The 14798-nt window shown below is 38.1% G+C and overlaps 1 protein-coding gene across 4 annotated transcripts in view; it reads left to right on the top strand.

The window, feature by feature from the left end:
- FHIT (fragile histidine triad diadenosine triphosphatase) overlaps positions 1–14798 on the top strand; it is a 530314-nt gene that overhangs the window by 41791 nt on the left and 473725 nt on the right. Inside the window, exon 1 of one of the 4 annotated variants that reach the window (XM_038148758.1) lies at positions 6723–6825. The exons of the other annotated variants lie outside the window; for them this stretch is intronic. The gene's annotated coding sequence lies outside the window, so the exon portion shown is untranslated. Of the gene's footprint in view, positions 1–6722; positions 6826–14798 lie in introns of those variants that run through there. 4 annotated transcript variants of the gene reach the window in all.

Genomic DNA, 14798 nt, shown 5'->3' on the forward strand with positions numbered 1-14798 from the left:
GTCTTTGTCATGCCAAATTCTTTCATACTTAAGGCATCTTGAAACTACTTGTCTGTTGCTAGTTGCTGTTTTTTGTTTTTTCCCACGTGTTAGTCTGTGTAGTTATATTGTGGATATCAGTCAATATCTCTGCCAGGTGGAAGCATTTTGTGTGTCACTTTACCTCTGAATCCTCTTGTGTACCGTTTTCTCTCTGCAGTCAAGCAGCTCCTCAATCTTTTGGACAGATTTATGCAGCTCCTCTCCCTGGAGGAAATTTCAGTTATGTTTTTTTGCTGGTTGGTTATTTTCACATCACTGTTCCCCAAGCCCCCAAAATTAAAAAAGTGCTTATCCCCCAATCCCTCAGTTTTCTTTCATTGCAGCTCAGACTTTCCTGTTTTGATTCTCCTTTCATTCCATTATTTGCAAATAGTTATGGAGGAGAAAGTCTTCTTATTTCATATATATATATATATATATATATATATATATATATATATATATATATATATATATATATGTATATGGTTTGTTAGAAGAAATAAAGGATGTCTTGCCTATTAGCAATACTCTTAAGGGAGGGTTTCTGGGGTGGTGGCTCATTCCCCCCCGCCATTGTAATTCTGATAACCAAAAAAGAAATTTCCCTGTATTTGATTTAAAACCGTTCAGGAAAAAAGTTAAGTCTCTCCTGGATTTTGGAATATATTTCTCTAATTGAATGTGACAGACACCCATTTGAAAACAAAGATTATTTCTAGTCTTTAAATTAGTCCTGGAGCTGCAAATATCACAGTAGTGCTGAAGAATAAAGGAAAGCTTGGGGTGAAAGAAGTTTGATTTAAGTTCAGCAAATATGAGTTCAGTTCTTGACTCTTGCTCCTTCCTGACTTCATTCCTGACAGTGGTAAAATAATTTTGGTTTTGACCAGTATTTTGAGGATTGTTTTCATTATTCCTAATGACTTAGAACGTAAAAGGAATGTAGATGTGGATGTAAATTATTTGGAAAAATTTTACCTTGCAGTCTTTGCTTCCATATGAGAGATAGATGATAACTCTGTTCCTTTATCTCAACTTATTTTATCTTCACCAAACAGGGGAACTGGTCTCCTGCACATGAGCAGCCACCATCCCAGTAGGACATTCTGGGAGTTCCAGAACTCACAGATGGGTGTAGGGGATTCATTCCTGAAAGTGCACTAGGCTGTGTTGAAGAGTCTTCAAGGTCTCGAAAACTGCAAGTGAAAGGCACTTTTCTTAGTGCATTTGTACAGAAATATAGTAAAAGTTTCTATTGTGTCAGCAGATTTCTCAGCTAGGCTGATGTTCAGCATACCCCTAAAAAAGCAATATAATACAGTTTTGGTGGATATAGATCTTTTATGCAAAATGTCCATGCCACTGGAGTCTCTGCATTAAAATTCCAAGGAGGAATATTTTGTTTTAGCTTTCCAGTAGAAAAATTAAAACAACAAAATACAGAGCAGCAACAAGAATTCAACTTCCCAGATAGAAAAAGTATGAGAAGAGTTTTTGTAAGTATTTGGTTGTCTTAAATGCCTTGTCAAGGGGCTGGCCAGAATTGGATTTCAGTCCAAGTTAATGGCAGAACTGATAATAAGAGCTGTCAGCAAGGAGCAATAGAGTAACTCTGATTTCTTGGCATGTCAAGAATTCCAGGAAGTACTGTGTTTCTCTGAGACAGAGTGACTCCTACAGTTGTGTGGGAATGTATTCAGTGTCTTCAGAAGACAAATATGTTCCGATCAAAATTAACCTGGATGATGCATAAAAAACTGGGGACTGAAATAGGCAGTTGTTTGTGCTGACTGGAAGGGTGCCATTTCAGTCATGTCCTTGCCCACCAACCTGTGCTGCTCTGTTTCAAAAGATGTCTTCCCAGCCACTTTCTTTTTAGAACAAAATAAAAATGTCCTTTGCTTGTTGACACCTATGGAATAATTCATTTTTCAATGTAGAAGTTTTTGATAGTTGGTGAAGAGATTTAAAACATGAAGGTTTTTATCAATGGAGTAACTAAGAGTCTTATGGTCATGCAGAAGAGTTTTGTTTTGTCCTATGTTGGCTGTTTCTTAGAAAAGCTGTAGTTCAGGATGTAGTGCTGTCTAGGTCACCTGTGCAAAAAATTAGAAGTGCTGCTGGATATTGCTCAAGCCTTCTGGTGATAAGCCTGAAAACCTTTTAGAGGGTATCAACATGGGAACCTGTCTAATGTCGTCAGGTAATGGAATTATTGTAGTACTTCCAGGAGTTGTGTATTGGTAGAATTATTAGAAAATAGACATTCAGTTAATCTAGTTCAAAAGTCTGAAATTCCACAGATGTCACAAGAAACTGAAGGTTACAAAGGTTTTCATTTGGAGGGTGAATAGGACAGGGCTCTGCTGAACTACTGAGTGTGTAGATTCCCTCCCCCTTAACTGTTATATACAATGGACAGTTAAACAAGTTGTAGTGGCTGTGCAGCTTTGCTGCCTGATTCATTGTGCATTTAATTTAATTCACTAAAGGTGACCTTTTTGCATTTCAGTACATTGACACAAACTTTGCTGGCTCTGATTACCCAGGCTTGCATTGGGCCTTCCTATGGTAGAAAGGACGTGATAATTGTACCCACTTGTTATTATATGGCCTGGCCTTTGAGTGTTTATTTAACTGATTTGACACAATTTGAATTTCCTCATATGGTTTGCTCACTTTTAGGGGGTTGGCTAAAAATGTATCTCAGCCATGTCCTTACCCATTATGTGTAAGGTACCCTAAGTAGCAGCTGCTTCAGCACAGTGCAGAAAACGTTTTGGACTCCTACTTGTTGAGTGTTTGGGCCTCTGATCTAGAGAGGAATTACTTTGTTATATATGCACACACACTTTGATACCTTTGAAGATAATAGGTATTATACTGTATCTCCAAAGAAATGGTGAAATTATGACTTGTAAGAGGGCTTTGTTTTTTTTTTTCCCTCCCCGAGTACTTTTTTTGGAGGGGAGTAGTAGTTGTAGGTGGTTGTAGTTTTGTTTTGCCAATCAGGTATCTTTCAGGAGGCCTGGGAATTGATCCCTGCAGAAGATTTCCCAAGGGATGGAAATTAAATAATTGCTTAGACAAGGAGGACAAGGCTTCACTATGGTCTTTTGCCCACCTCTCATACTTAAGGTTGGAAGAAAACAATTGAATGCCTGATAAGCCTTTCACTGGGACAGATCATCTTCTGTCTAGTTTTGGATTTTCTTTGTCCTTCCTGGATTTTTTTGCCCTTCCTGGAAGTCACAGGTCTTCAGTCAGTTTCCTAGAAAAGTCTTAATCAGTAAAGTTTCTTAAAGAATTAATTTTTCTCAGTATTAAATTCCAAGAGTAAATCTAGGCATTTACTGTGAAACACAGATTTTTACTCTGCATTTTTTGTTTCTTAATAAAATGTCTTAGAGTAGTGCTGGGTTTTTTTTTTCTGTTTTCAGCTTCAATTTAATACTAGAATTCAATCTAATTGACATATTTCAATTTTCCAGTAGAAGTTTGACTCTAATTTGATGTTTAGACACAGGTTGAATCCTGTCTTTGCATATTAAGTATTCTAGAAAGGTATCCAATTTTCACAGCAATAAATTTCAACAACTTCTGTTTGTACAGCATCAGAAAACATCTGGTGTTATCAAAACCCAGACAAAATGAATTTGCTTTAGAGAAGACTGTGGTTTTCTGCTTGTAATGGCCTCAGCTGTTTATTTTGCCCCTAAATAAAAACAAATTTGTGTGCATGGAATAGACCCTTGCATTAATAGATTTCGATATTATCTAAAGGCTGGGGAGCACTTTTTGCTTACACAATGATGTGTAGTGTAACTTTTTTGGTTTGTGAAAAAGTGCAGAAGTGCAGTGTAAAAGCTGTTTTCTTTGAACCTCTCTAGTTCTCTAATCCTTTGAATTCTCTAATTCAGTGGGATTTTGTAGCTCTGATACTTCAGTTTGCCTTGTAAAACGTAGGCAAGGAGCAGAGTAGTTTACTGCATAAAGGTTTTTGAAAATGCCATGGGCTTTGAAAGCTGCTGTGCATGTTTGCACCTGTGCAATCCACCTGTAGGAAGAAGTTACTCTCTCGAGTTTGACATTTTGTTCACACTTCCATGTGCACCAGATTTATGGTATTAGCTCTTCATTAATACAGACTGTCTCTAGATGAACTCACCTTTCTAAATCTAGTTTCCACCTCTATTTAACTTTTTAAGTATGTAGTAATATTTAAAGGAGCAGGGAATAGAACATTATCTAATTTCAGGGACTATTCATAATGTGTGCCTGATCCTCAGTGTATAGAGGATAACTGATTCTTTTTTTCCTTCCTGTGAAGTATGAGGATTATAGTGCAAATTCAGATGAAAAGCAGGATGGTTGTCAATAGGGTTTAATATTCTTGAAATCCACCTAAAATAGAAGTGACTGTAATTCCACCTGAATAGAAGTGACTCTAAGGCACAGAAGTAGAAGATATCAAGTCTGGAGCTACACACCTCTGCAGAATGGCACCCCTCATGGAAGTTCTTTCAAGCAGTCATTGCAGCTTTTCAGAGCACCAGTGACTTTGATGTTATGGAAATTTCTCAAGCAAAATGTTATCCCAGTTATTGGATTTTCTTCTCTGCTGCAAAAGCAAAAACCTTAAAAGGTTTTTTAGGACAGCAAGCAGTTTGGCTGTTGGAAGTTGAGTGGTTTGGGTTGGATCTCGTCTATCTTATCTGGATGTTTATGTGTAATATGTGTGTTCAAGTGTAATGGGAAGAGAACTGTGGATTGAAAGGAGATCTTGCATCAATTGCCGAAGCTGGGAACACGTGTGGCTGTTTCTGAGGGCGTATGTTCTGGATGGAATTATTGTAATAATATGCAATAGTGAATCCTGTATAATTTAAAACAACCAAGAAGTCTTCTCCCAGTTTGCTATCTTACCATTATGCATAAGAAGATTTCCAAGTAAATTGTCTGCCAGTGTTAAAACACACCTGCTGGAGTGGGTTGGGGGCGGGGTGGGGGGCGCAAAAAAATTATCAGAGGGGTGGAATATCTGTCCTGTGATGAAAGGCTGAGAGCTGAGGTGGTTCAGCCTGGAGATGTTCTTGTGGCCTTTCACTACTTAAAAGGGGCTTATAAGAGAGAACAGGGGATGAACTATTTCACAGGACCTGTTGTGATAGGACAAGGGGTAATGGTTTTAGACCAAAGGAAGGTGGGTTCCAACTGGATTTAAGGAAGACATTTTTTGTAATGAGAGTGGTAAAACACTGGCACACATTTCCCACAGGTGGAGATGTTCCATCCCTGGAAACATTCCGGGTCCGGTTGGATGGGGCTCTGAGCACCCTGATTTAGTTGAGGATATTTCTAGTCACTGCAGGGCAGTTGGAGTAGATGACTTTTGAAGGTCCCTTCCTACTAAAACTCTGTTTCTATGGTTTTCAAATAGAATTTTTTTCATGGTGTGGCGCTGAAAGTAGATATTTATATGAAAGAAGAAATCTCACAGAATTTGTGATCATTCATATAGATGATGCATGACATTGGTAAATACTACCTTAACAATTATGCTTGAACACAATCAGTGAAGGCAAATCTCTGCTTCAAAATGCTGCCTCTTGCATTTGTTGATTTCATCAGTTGAATCATTTAATAAGTTCTTTTCTGCAGATGATATTATAGAAGTAGTCAATGGTTAATTACCATAAATCAATAGTTTGTCTGGTTCTTGAAATGTCTACCATAAAACAGCATTAGTCTTGAATCTGTGAACAAGGGGGTAAATTCATTTTGGGAATTTGCACAGAATCATCATAAAGTACAAGTTATATATAGTGAGGCAGAGGGAAAGAGGCTCCTAACTTAAAGCTGAGGTGGTGTCTGTCTCCTTTTGACAGAAGTAATGCAACACCACTGTGCTGTGTTTTGAGGCTGAATGCTGAAAATAACAGCAGGGAGCATGAACAACTAAGTGGTGAACAATGATTTTGATAATTTACAGTGCTACAAGATTTGATGGGACTTTTTTTCAGGAAAGTGTTGATAATTAATTAATTACTAATCTAAGGAAAGTGTTGTTTGAACAATAGTATTTGGTGTGTAATTTGTGGAAAAGACATTCTCTTAAGGTCTTACTAAGCTTACTGCTGTGGCAATTGAGGATTTTGCAAGGTTGAGAAAAACTCAAGTGAGTTAGTTAGGTCCATCAAATAATCAACATGAAGTAGCAAGAAAAGAAATCATTGTTTCCTAGTTTTGATTTATTAGGAACAAAAACTCTTGTGTTCTTTTATGTCATGTTTTGTATGCAAAATTTAAATGTTGTGTCAGGAGCAAAACATGTTCATTGCAGTTTAGTGTCATTACTGCTAAAGATGATTTTAATTAGAATAAAAATTTTAAAAAGGAAACAAAGAAAAGTGGTTTGAGGAATAATTGACAAGTTACGTTATTGAAACTACAAGCTATATTTTGATCTTAATTTTAAGAACCATTCATTACCTCTTTCAGGCTAGGTTTATTATATGGACAAAATTCCTTTTTGTTGTATTCTTTATTTTTTTTAACTGATTTTGAAGAATATGTTGAAACTGTCTCCTTGGCTATAGTATGTGGGGTTTTCTTTTTGTTTTGTAGCGTTAACTCTACTATATTACAGAAGCTTTATTTTAACTTTACAATGTTTTTGCTTTATTGCAGTAGAAGAGGAAACATCAGTCCCTAGCATCAAATGTCTTGGGAAGTGTTTAGTCATAGGTGGAAAGTACTGTAGTATCCTACAACTGTTATCTTCAAATTTCCATAATAAAGGTAATAAAGTTATGATGGTTCATTTGCTCAGTGCAATGGTGTCAGTATTTGCAGGGCAGCAACCCAGCCATCTCCAGGCAGCTCCTCTTTTTCCTCCTGATTTCCTTTCCTTGCTCTAAATTCCTCCTCTCATCCCTCAAGTTTCAGAGAAAATGAACAATTCCAGTACATTTATTCCTCATGTTCACATGTTGCATTGTAGAGCAGAGTCACATTAGCTCATGTTCTGTATTTTCAAATTAATGCTTTTGGAGCTGCTTAAATATTTCAGTAAGGTGGAATTTCATTTATCTGGAAACATGGCAAAAAGCAGGTGTGAGAGCTGAAGCTTTTTCAAAAGAATTTAGTCTTCCTATCCAGTTTCAAAAGAAACATGTTGGACAAGCTCTTATCCCTGTCTCACTATTCCCTTAAATCTGAAGTTCTTGCAGACTCCCTGCAGAGTTCCTTTTTTCTGGATTTGCTTAGTGTTGCTCACCAGAGACTCTTGTCTTTTGTTAGCAGCTAATTATTGAGCTGATAGTCACAAGAACCAGAATAAGAGAGATGCCAGATGTTTTCTCTGTGGAACATTTCTGTTTGGCTTTCAGAAGTCCTGAGCTCAACCAGAAGTTGGGGTGCTTTGAGCTGGAGCATTGTCTCCTTGTAGGAGATCAGACCAATATGCTCACTCATCCATTGATGCCTTTTCAGGTGCATTATTTGCATCATGACACACAAGTCAAACTGCCAAAGATGTTTGTCCCCATTTTTTGTCTGCTTTTGCAATTTTAGGGATTCCTTAACAGATTAAAACTGATCATAGTCCTGCTTACGCTTCTCAAGGACTTTGCTCCTTTCTCACCCTATGGGGAATCTCTCCTATTGCTGGCATCACTCCCTCCCCCACAAAACAAGCAATTATTGAATGTGCTCATTCAACTCTTAAGTGTCTTTTAGCTCAACAGAAAGGGGGAATACAGGGATGTACACCAATGGAACAGCTACATAAAGCACTGTGTGTTTTCAGCTTTTTAAATTGCTATGCTGATAGCCAAGTTCCCCCTATAATAAAGCGCTTTTCTACTTCTAAATAAATGTTATTAGACATAGGGCAAAACCCACGAGTCCTTGTAAAAGACCCAGAAAGTGGGAAAATCATAGGCCCATTTCCCCTCATTACATGGGGAACGGGTTATGCTTGTGTTTCCACAGATACTGGTCCTTGTTGGGTTCCAGTGAAGAACATCAGCCCTTCATCGAACAACGAGCTGATCAAAATACAGAAAAGGATTAATGCCTTTGAAGAGGTGGTTTGGGTTTCCTAGAGACATCAAAGTCATAAAAGACAAGTCTTCCGTCCTCGGGGAACCGGTCGATCATATGTCCAGAGGTGGTCGGTACTGTGCTCCCTTTCCTTTTGATGACCTTTTTCTTGCTCTAGACTGGCAACACCCAGATCCCAGCCAGTTTGTAACATCTTTTGAACATGAGCTTTCTGCAGGTCTGTTAATTTCCTTTCCCTGCTTGGCCTGTCACACCGGGCATCATCAAGCGTGGACTCTGTGTGAGTGTCAAAGGTGTGGGTGCCTTTGGTATTGTGCATCTCATAAAAGAAGAGCTGACTGTCAACATTGTGACCCTTTAAGGAGCAGTCGGAGTAATATGCAAATTAAACAGCTGGTGTGTGGGCATAGATATGGTTTGCCTGAACATCAGGAGTTATCAAGTGAGCAATGGCTTGCGGTTGTTAATAAGTTTTGTAGTGTTAATTCTAACTCGTCCCACAGTGGCATTGCAGAGTCCTCTATTGCCATTGCCTCAAGCTAGTATTTGACTTAGGCTAGCAAAGGCTTTTCTAGTATTAGTACTTCCTCCTGTTACTTTTACTTGGCCTGTTAATCAGTCAAAAACAAATGTATGGAAAACTTTAGCCAGTTTAAAAGCACAAGATATGTTATGCTTGGCTACAGCCTCTCCTAAAAGCCAATTTACTACTTGTCTCATTGGTTTACCTTTACATACAAGGCCACATTCCCCTTCAGCTCATGCTCTTCATTTTGAGAATAATGCCGATGCGTGGAACCAATGGGTCCCATATCTCTCTCGTGCAGCCCTTGATCCTCAGGAATTAGAGCTTTTAGGATCTGTAAAAATTGTGCTAAATTTAATTATTCTGGAGCCAACCAGTCTAAAGCATGGGATGTTTCTCTGAGCCGACCCACATTCAAGACTCAAAGTGCCTGGTGTAATTACACTTCCACCACCCTCTCTCACTCTACTAATGCTCCCTTATCGTTACTAGCAGGAGTGTTTTAAATTTGTGGAGACAGAGCTTGGGCTGCTATTCCATTGCATATTGAGGGAGGCCCCTGCAGTTGACACCCAACACAAGTTTCCACAGAGAGGGAAGCACAGTATTCATGTGTTTACTCCTGATTGCGACAATAACTTTGACTTTTGGTCACTACAACAGTGTTGGGTTGTTCTCCTTTTTGCTCCAGGAATAGCAGCTGTAAAGACACAGGGATTGTTAAACCAGCTAGACTGCTGGTTAGCTCAACAAACTAATGCTGCTTCACTTGGTTTAACAGGATTGTTAACCAATATTGATTTGATTAGACATGTTACACTGCAGAATCGAGCTACTATTGAGTTTTTGCTTTTACCACATGGACGTGGATGTGAAGATTTTGATGGAATGTGTTATATGAACCTTTCTCATCACTCACAATTTATTCTTGTGAGTATTAAAGCTTTACAGGATAATGTAGTGAAATTAAAAATAGTAGATGGAGCTGATTGGCTTAACAATCTTCTTGGAGACTGGGAGATCACTGGATGGGTCACAAATTTAATTAAGATGGGGATGTTTGTATTAGGGATGCTATTAATTATGGTGATACCTGCCTTGCTTGATTCAATGTATTCAGAGATTGATTAGTAAATCAATGAAACAAATAATGATTGCAGAACAGAAAGGGGGAAATGTAGCAGATCAGACAGTTACAGAAGCTGAGTTGGATAGCCCCTCAGACCTCCTGGCCCTGCTATAGTGGAAGCCGTGGGAGAGATGAACTCAAGGCAAGAACAAGAAAGGAAGACATCACGTGTGGTTGCTCTGGTGCAAGAGGATGTTAGCAAGGACTTGATAACTGAAAAGATTATGTTGCTAAAGGAACAGGGGCAAGGGGCTCTGATTTGAAAATTTTGTATGGAAGTTAGAGAACTCTAAATTCTGGTGATTAGTGTAATAAATTGGCTTTGTGTGCATACAGCATGGTCTGTCTCTCTCAATTGCTGCATCTCCTGGCTCAGGTGCTGGCCATGGGCTGCCCTTTGTGTTCTGACAAGACAAAATCCTGATACAAGGCACAGATTCTATGGTTCCAGGAAAATAGTCATGCTTCCTTCTCCAGCTCTGAGTGTAAATAGCTTTGCTGAGGAAACCTTGCTCACTCCTTCCAGCTCTGGCTCTCCTAAGTCACACTCTTGTTTTCTGCTTTCTCAGGATTAAACTCATAATTGCTTTTTGGCCTTTTAAAGTTTTTTGCTTCTGGCACCTCCACCAAGCTGGGGTGAGGTCATGGGGGTTAAATCAGTGGCATGCCCCAGGTTTTGCAAAAACATTTCTACTACTTCAAGGTTGATTATTTCCCAAAAGTAGCTTCTGACAGAGGCCTTAAGGAGAGATCCAGTGACTTGGTAAACAGCTTCTGCTGTTTCAGCTCCATGAATGTTTTAAAAAGCTCAAGTGCTTATATAATTTAGCCAAAGAAATGTGATTTAGGATATTAAAATAAAAATAATGATTGTAAATTTCACAAACTACTTTCAAAGTCCAGTTAGTAACTTTTTGTGATAAATATCTGCACAATTGAAACAAAGCAGCTGCTGTCTGCAGAGATGTGAGTGTTTGGACAATTGGTCTACTTTTGGAAAAAACACAGTACCTATTATGAAGATATATGGAAAAATAGAGGAAAACGGTAGTTTTCAGAAGAAAATCCAAATGGTAATTTTTGTTACTTTCATATTTTAAAATTTATAATAAGAAGATATTCCATAGTACTTCTTTCTTTGCAGAGAGAAAGATCTAAAATTTTATTAGATACAACTTATGCTAAAAGCATTTCATTCAAGGAGGTCTTAATGGTTGTTATTGAGCACTTAGACTAACAATCCTTACCTATTGTTAGTGCTAAATTACATTTCGTTTTGACAGTTGACCACTGTGTCACTTTTCCAGAGACTATTTTCTTCTTGCAGTGAATGTGACATAAGGAGAATGGTTTACTTAAGAATATTGTTCCTTGTAGATTTTTTGTTCCTACAAAGATGCTTTAACAGGCTTCAAGATTCTATGAAGAGTGGTTTTTTTCCGTTCTCTTGAGTTTTTTTTAATGCAAAAGTTGTGAAGTGTTGAAAGCATAGGTTTTCCTTGATTAATGTAGCCTTGGAGATTCTCAGCTTCTTGGCAGCATGTCCCTGAAGATTCCATTATTTTTTTTTCTTCCCAACATCTTCTTCCTCTTCCCTCTGAGATACTGAAGAGTAAAACATGCTTGAGCATAGTGAGGGGAATTAGTCTTATTCCTAGCTTTAAAACTGAAGTTGTTCCTGAGGCATTGTACAGACATAAGGCATACTGGATCTGTGAAAACAATGTGACATAACAGAAACTTGATTTAGTGTAGCAACAGTTGAGCCTCTGATTATACACTCCCAATTCTGAATTGTTGTCTGTAGGTTCTTGCATTTAGAATGCCTTTAAAAGAACCAGACTCCACTGATTCAAAACCATGCGGGTTTGCTTTAGATTAGGTAGCAAATCCAGTTATATGCTCTCTTTGCATTCAGAATAACATGAATGTCATGAAGTAGTGAAGACAGTGTGCATAGTCTTTTCTAATTGCCTTGAGTTTCTATAAGATTCTTCAAGTTGTAGTTTTCCTTTGCTGTGCTTGACTCTAGGAATGGCTGTTGTAAAGTGGCGGTAGGTATGTGAAAATGCTTGCAAGAAAAATGTGTTATGTTTGATCTGTTTGTTTAAAAAGCTGCAATAGTATTTAGTCTGTGAACTGTAGTTATGAGCACTTCCATGTCAGGTGGTGTGTGTGGAAGGCTGATGAGAAAATGTGAGCACTTGGAAAAGTATTTCTTTCTAGAGAACTCCTAAGAACAATAGATACAGGCAGAGTGGTAAGAGGGGCAGGGCTTTAAGCTGTGTGTGCTTCCTTCTCAAGATTGCTGTGCTCTGCTGCTGAGCAGGCAGTGAGCAGGTCAGGGACAGAGGGACCTGTGCTGCAATCCCAGCAGGACGTCTCTGGAATAAATGTGGAACTGCAGATCCCAGCAATGGGGTGTGGGGATGGTTGAACTGGAGGGCTGAACTGAAAGTTCAAAGACAGAAACTGTTTTCTCATCATCCTATTAATTCTATGTGTAGAATGCAATTAGTAACGCTTTGATCTTTCGTATGATTTTGTCTTAGGCTTTTAAAACCTTGTGTCAGATATTTGTGGTTGGGTTTGATCTGCCTTATTACTGTCTGTGTAGGCTTAACCAATGACCATTAGAATAAGCAGTGCAACTGCAGAGGAAAAAGCCACAGCTCTCAGGTTTTTGACGTTCAGGTTGTCATGCCTTTTTTTCTCGTTGGCTCAAAATCTTCCTTTTTTGTTCTGAACATTTTAGGAATTGGGCTACATAGCAATGACTCTTGATGCTGAACGTGGGGGTTCTCAACTGCAGCTGTCCCTGGAGTACATCTCACCAATGACATGAATAAATGAGGACACTTCTCTTGTCTCTGAGAAGCTTACAAACCTGCTTGCACTCTCTGACAATTGATGCAGAATTGGCTGAGACGTAAAGAACCTTAAGACAACATTTATTCATAACATTTTCCCACAGTTTTTCATATTTCTTACCTGAGAGCTTCCTTGAATTAATACACGGATTTTGAAATATAAATAGCTCTATTTAATGAAGAGCATTAACATATATGTTTTCTATATGTAAGTGTGTATGAGGGAACTACAGTTTGGGTTTAGTATAACTAACTCTAAAATTCAGAGGTTATTATTTATCATAGTCATGATTGCCAGTCTTTTGAAATATGTGTGTGTGTATATATATATATATATATATGTATTGTTTTTAATAGCTAGGGTGATGTCATTGCACTAAAACATGTCTTTTTTCCATGTGTACTGGAGCCAGATTTGTTTTGTTCAGGTATCCTCAGGTGATTGCATTTCCTGATTGAGCCTTATGAGGTGAAGACCCTCATTGGGGACAGGACATTTTGTGTGTTTTGTGTGCACAAATGTATATTTAATTCACCTTAAGGTGTATGATAAAAATTTCTCAACACTTTGCTTTGTTTGTAAGGTTCCAGCATAGACAACTACTTCTACAAGAATATAAAAGGGCATGAAAAATTGTATTTGGAACTTCTGGAAACTAGTAGAAGAATATGAAAAGTAGTAGGCTTTAGAGCAGATTAAGTATGTCTTCTACTTGTATCTCAAATTACTGCAGCTGTTGACAATCCACAAGTTTCTTACCAAATATTTCTAAGAAATCAATGGTATTGCAAGATCTGGTAGGTAAAATATCAGCTCTGAAACCATGATCTGAATCACTGCCTTTCCCAGGCTTTGTAGAGATTGTTGTGGCTGATCAATTGGTTTTCTCTTAGCAGAGAATGTGGTGAACCCTCCTCTCTTGGTTTCATTCCAGTGTTTGATAATAAGAACATAACTAATTCATCATCTCTCTACAGTTTGCTAGTAATCTGTTATTAATGCTTGTATTCAAGTAAATAAAACTTACCCAGATGTAAAAACTGATGCATTCACATCCCAGTGATGCAGTGAGGTGTAAAAAATTGGCTAGGAGCTGAAAAGTATAGCTTTTCATGAAACCTAATGACAGTGTCTAACTTCCTGATGAAAACACATTTTTGAGAATGTCAGTGCACAGAGAATTGTTTAGACAGACTGCAATGATGATTGCTAAAGAAATATTGAAAGCAGTAAAATATAGAATAACAACCTTCCATTGGTTTTGTTATAATTCAAATATGTTATCAATTGTGTAGTATCATTTCATATGAAGAGTCACATAGAGTGTGACAGCTGATCCTTGAAAAGGAAGTCATGGGGAAAAAGGTTTTCTTCTTATATCCTGAAGACTTAATATGGATGTTGTAATGTGTTTTGTGTCTAAAACCCAATATTGTGGAAATTTGAGATGGAAGAAACTTTGAATTAAACTTTTTTTTTTTCTTGTGGGTGGTGTTTGAGGCTCCAATTAACTTTTATTAGTAATTAAAAGATCCACTTCTGAAGAGAATTGATTTGGAGAGTAATCTTACTCTGTTGAAGGGAGCATGTGCTTGCATCCTTTTTGCCTCTGCGAATCAAGCCAACCGAAGGAGGCTGCTCTCTAATGGTATCCAGTATAAAAGATTACATTTATGAAAGATGATTGGTTTTTTAGGATTATTTATGTATTGCATTTATTGCATTTATGCTGAGTTACTGCTTATCTAATAATTGCAATACTTAGTGGTATAACTACTTTTTTAGAAAGGAAAAATTTTTATCCTTTTAAAATAATGGGCCACTATGTACATGAGTTAGTAAAACCCTTTGAGTTCCCTTGACATTGGAAATAAATTGCGAGTCTTTGATCTCATTCATCTAAATTGCACCTCTGCTAGGAAATCTCAATTAGGGGTTAGCAGGGTGCAGGCAGTGGAGCTGCCTTGCTTTAGGTTCTTACAACAGAAGGAAGCCTTGAGGGGGGCTCTGTGTGCATGTGCTCTGCCAAATCCCTGGCTCTCCTGAAGCCTGGAATCCAGGGCTGTGCTGTCTGCTGCATCGGGCATTTGGAGACAAGGCCACATCCTCTGAATGAGCTCAGGAATTTGGCTGTTCTGGGGTAACTCTTAGTCCCCCATTATCTGCTGCTTTGACAAGAGG

The sequence above is a fragment of the Motacilla alba genome, chromosome 12, assembly GCF_015832195.1.
Source record: "Motacilla alba alba isolate MOTALB_02 chromosome 12, Motacilla_alba_V1.0_pri, whole genome shotgun sequence".
NCBI classification, from domain to species: Eukaryota; Metazoa; Chordata; class Aves; order Passeriformes; family Motacillidae; genus Motacilla; species Motacilla alba.